This window comes from Globicephala melas, chromosome 3 (assembly GCF_963455315.2).
Source record: "Globicephala melas chromosome 3, mGloMel1.2, whole genome shotgun sequence".
NCBI classification, from domain to species: Eukaryota; Metazoa; Chordata; class Mammalia; order Artiodactyla; family Delphinidae; genus Globicephala; species Globicephala melas.
Genome location: NC_083316.1, coordinates 1,400,105 through 1,405,127, shown reverse-complemented (window position 1 = coordinate 1,405,127; position 5,023 = coordinate 1,400,105).

Below are 5,023 nucleotides of genomic sequence, written 5' to 3'. Positions count from 1 at the left end.
GTCCTCAGTCCCCTGACTGTGGTCCTGGAGCCCCAGGTGCCATGTGAGTACTGCCCCACAGGAGTGTGTCCACCCTTCAGAAAGTGGACTAAATCATGGGGGCCCAGGTAACAGCCTCCCTTAATCCATCTCCTCACCAGCTCCTGTAGCTGGAGTCCAGGCTGAGGGTGCAGAGTCAACCTCTGCTTGCTATTTTTCATCCATAAACACGTCTCACAAAACAAAGGAGGCTGAAGCCAGGAGAGAGGCATGGTTGGCGGGCCCCCAGGGGAGGTGGGGGCAAAGAGGGAGGCTGTTCCAGGTCAGCGCTCCTCCACTCCATAAATTGATTCCGAAATGACAATTCATTAAGTCACTTATATGAGCACACGTACCCACAGCTTAAGCAATGCTAAAGTAATCTTCTGTCAATAACCAGATCTATTTGATTATGTTTTCCCTTCTGGCAAAGAGGTAAAGCAGCCTACCTATTTTAACCATTTATGGGAAATGGTCATAGACTTTCCTAGTATATGAGTAAAGCATAAATAATGTTTTTGATGGTATCAGCTCATAATTGTCCCTGGAAAGGTGGCAGTAACTTATACTCTTTCTAATTCAGGGAACGATGTAAGAAAGACATAAAATCAAGAACATTTAAACACACCAGATAAAATTGCTAAATAAGACTATTCACTGAAAATCAAAGTCAGATATTTTGAACTTTCCATCAATAAGAAGTGCAGAATCTTGCTGTCGTGCATAAGGTCTGTGCTGGCAGCCCTCATCCCCATCCTGTTCTGCACAGGAGCCCTGCTGCCCTGGTGGTGGTTGGGGGTGTTCTAGTCCTGGGATTGGTCTCAGCCTTCCAGTGAGTCGAGTGTCCGGCTGCAGCTTCACAAAGTGCTTTAGGTTGTGTGTGATTTGTTTTGTTTTCCCCTTAGCGGGGACAGGAGAGTTGGAGGGGCTGGAGGTAGCACTCCCCTCCCCGGGCCATCTGGGCTCTGATAAATCCCAGCAGGTCAGGATCTGGTTAAACACCCCCTCCCAAGGCCAGCCCTCTGATGGTGACAGAGCCCTCTGGCCTATTTCAGAATGATTCCCTTCCCTTCCAGCTCCCAGAAGCTGGAGGAGCTTGTTGTCTGACCTGCACTGTGAGGACCAGGTGGTGGAGCCCCTGGAGGGAAACCTCACAGAAGTGGAGTGCTCTCCCCGTGCTGGAGCCCTGAGCTTCACCAGTCAGTTATCCTCACTGGGCCTCCAGCTGCCCCACAGTCGCAACTCAGGCTGCCCCGCTGCCCTGCGGTCCTGGTTCCCAGGGAGGCTCCTGCTTCAGCGAGTTCTGATTCGCTGCACCTGCCTGCCTGTCTCTCGAATCTGAGGGAGGTGGTTTGCCCTGCGACCTCACTTCTCTCAGGGACCTAAGAAGACTCGCTGATTTTCAGTGTGTTCAGCTTTCTTCTCCTTGTAAGGATGGGCATGAGGACTTCCAAGGTCCTGCATGCCAGCTGGAAGCCACAAGTCTGGATCTTACTGCCGTTAAAGTAAATAAACGAAGCATCAGGGGCTTTGTGAAGAAGATGCAAGCTGCTCAGGGTGTGGTGGGAGAGGCCAAAGACCCTTCCCATTCGAGGTGCAGGTGGGGCAAGGGGAAGCAGACCTCCACCCACATCACAGGAGCTGGAGGGTATGGGGCGGCCTCCCAGGGTGCGGGGGCAGCTGGCACAGGTGTCAGCCAGGTGTGTCTGCTCCCGAGTCCCTGTCTTTGGGAGGTGAGGCTTGGCCACCGGGACCCTCGGGAACTAAGCACCGAGGTCCCTTCTGAGTCAAGAACCAAGTGCCAAGGGTCCTGGGGGCCTGACCAGCAGACGTGCCGTAACTTGAGGAGCCCTGTGGCTTCACCTTGTCTGAGCCTCTAGGTGTCTCTCCAGTCTCAGGTGGATCCTGAGGGAGAGCTTAGACCCAGCACAAGTGCCTTTCCCTTTTCTTAAGTTATTCCGAGTCAGCGGCAGTGTTGGCCGGGACAACCCCCAGTGCCACAGACCAGGGGTCCTTTCTTCCCCACCAGATACTCACGAAGGGCCAGGTAAACGACAGGGCATGGCTGTGGGGCTGGGTCAGCGGACACTGCTCGAGCGTGGCGTCCCCCGGCTCCAAGCATCTCCCTGAGGCGCACGCCCTGGGAACCTGACGATCGCCCCTCACTGAGGGGTCCACCTTCCACGTCCCAGCCCAGCCCTGGCAGTGGGCTGCAAACCAGCACTGAATGAGGATGGGATGAGGGCCCGGACCTGGAGAGAGGCCTGGAGGTCAGTGTGTTGAGGCCCGATGGCAGGAGGACACTTAGCCTCTGGGAATGATCAGGACCATTTTTCATGGTTGTTAATCTGAAATAAGTCCACTGCAGACACTTTGCTCCCCTGCTTTAGACAAAACCAGGACCTGGCTCTCCTCTGCACGGTGATGAGGGCTAAAGGTTAAATCAGGGAATCCCACTTAAATCAGGGCAGTGCAAGCACCTCAAACCCAGGGCACTCACATATCACGCTTCCAGGATGCAGACCCCAGCTTTCCTGTCGTCCCATTTGTGCTGTACGTGCGTCCCTCACTGTCATGTGCACGGCACATTCATTAAAGGTCTAATTACACGCTCTCTGCTGATCAGTGATCAAGAAAAGGACAGCAGTGTGCAAATACTAAGCCAAAAAGAGAGAAAACCACCTCAGATAACTTCCTTGAATTATTTGCAAGTCCATGTTGTTGCCTTGCTTTCAAATTATGTTCTGCTTCTGGGAGCCCTTGCACGTTTTACACTAGGATTAACTGGGTGTATTTAAATTATGAACCAACAGAGAAAACACCTCATACTGATCTGTGACTACATCTTTCATTTCTACTGGGTTTTAGGCTAGGATGCTAAGGACACACGAGCTCTGTGCCCTCATGTTGAAAGCACCAAGATTACAGGACCACCTGCAGTGGTCAGCGGGCTCCCGGCCCAGCAGGAAGGTGCTGTCTGTGGCCTTCACATTGAAGGACACGGAAATCTTGGCTGGCAAATTTGCTTCCTACCTGGGCTATTAGGGACCCGCCTCTGGGCAGAGACTCCCACCTCATCCACCCTCCAAGCCCTGCCCGCATCACCCACCCGGCCCGGTGGAGGTACAAAAGGGACATCTAAAATGACTTGGGCAGAGGCCACCACCAGCTTTATGGTGGCTTCTGTTTGTGTTCCAGTTCTTGCTGTTTTTAGCCCTGGAGACCCTCAACGCGTAAACAGCATCTACATGAAACAGCCCTGATGTATTTATTTTATTTCAACTAATAAAAGTAGAATGAGCATTTGTTGTTCATTTGATATCCACGTGACTACGTCCAATATTCTAGAATCTCTGTGTGTGAGAAGTGCCCCCGACTGCCTTCTACCGATTTTCTGACCCCTAATTGCCCACAAGCCGTTGCAGGTTGGTTTGACCCAGGCACGCAGGAACCACACAGTTTGATGGAAAACACCAAGTAGTAAGGTCGGCACATCTGCAGTGACAACTCACTGGTGATATTTTGAGTTATTTTTTCTTTCCATTTTTTTTTTCTCCTGTTTTCCAAGTTGCTGTCAATGAGTTACTCTAGAATTACTTTATAACACATTTGAATTGTCTTTTGAAAACACCCTATTCTTGCATGTGAAATGAACTTTCTTTATCCACTATGACTTTGAGTCCAGGTTTTGTGCTGAGGAGTCTCAGAGACTGTCCCTTAAGGCCACGACCTTGGAAATGTGCCCCGTTCCCCAAACAGCTCCGTCCTAGCTCCTGGGGAAATATAACTGGCCCCAACTATACAGACTTAACTTTCTCTGATTCACCAGTTTCCTCTTCGCCAGGAAAAGCACAGGACTTAGTTTCTCTAATGATATGCTTTTAACGCAGAATTTCTCTAAATTATTAGAACATGAAATTATCAGTGTGTTTCCACACATGTCCTTCTGAAAGGCTCTTTTGCAGAATCCAGTCTGAAAATGCGTCAGGAAGGTGCATTCTGTGATCCTGATTTTGGCCCCAGAATGCAGATGGCGCATGTGCGTTTGGGCTGCAGTGACTGGGGTCCTTCCGTAAGAATGGGCAGCCATGTGTGTGCCCCGGGCAGGTGATTATCTTCTGCTCACCTCATCCTCTTTACTGTGTGACGATTACATCACAGAGGTTGTGTGGAGAGTGTGCCAGGTGTGGCATCAGGCCCCCTGGTGGCATGCCTGCACCCAGTAAGTACACAATAAGCCTTAGTCTACCTGAACTTTAGAAGCCCCCAAGGGTAGGTTGGGGGGTGTGATCGTCCACCTTGGGCAGGAAATAAAGTGCCTTATCTGTAGAGAACTTGAAAAGAACCATAAACAACCCAGAGTCATGGACTTCCATTTTCGCCACGCACAAATCTAAACAGTACCAGTGAGAAAAGGATCTTCCCTGAAAGATGTCTTTGGTGGGTCTAAGTTCTAAAGAGTTGCTTTGGTTACCGTTAGGTCTGTGAGCTTTAAATGAGCATGTTTGTATTATTTATGCTGCGATGAACTGCACGTGCTCTGTGGAGATGAGTTCTGAGAAATCCAGTCATGGTGTTGGCACCATGGATGCCTCACCTGGCATCACTCCAAGGCTCAGTTTGGGGGTTCAGGGCCCTCAGCTCTGCTCAGGCAGCTCTTGCCCAGACCCCACTTTTTTTTTTGTGTGTGTGTGTGTGTGTGCATGTTTAATCATGGAACTCAGAGTGACAATGACAGCACAGGAAGCCTAAAGACAAGACAGAGAACTTGAATCTCTGCAATTCTGTCATTGGTTCTCAGGCACCTGATCCATTTGGCTTTCATTCCATCTGCTTCATGCCAGAAAAACAAACAAACAAACAAAAATCCTTCTTACAATTACCCAATTTCAGAGGACCTTATGGTGACTTTTATGGTGAAGTTATTTTTGTGGAAATTACTCTGCTGTAGAGATATTTGTAAACTGCTAGAGTCAATTTCATAAACCAAAATCATGAGCAGGAT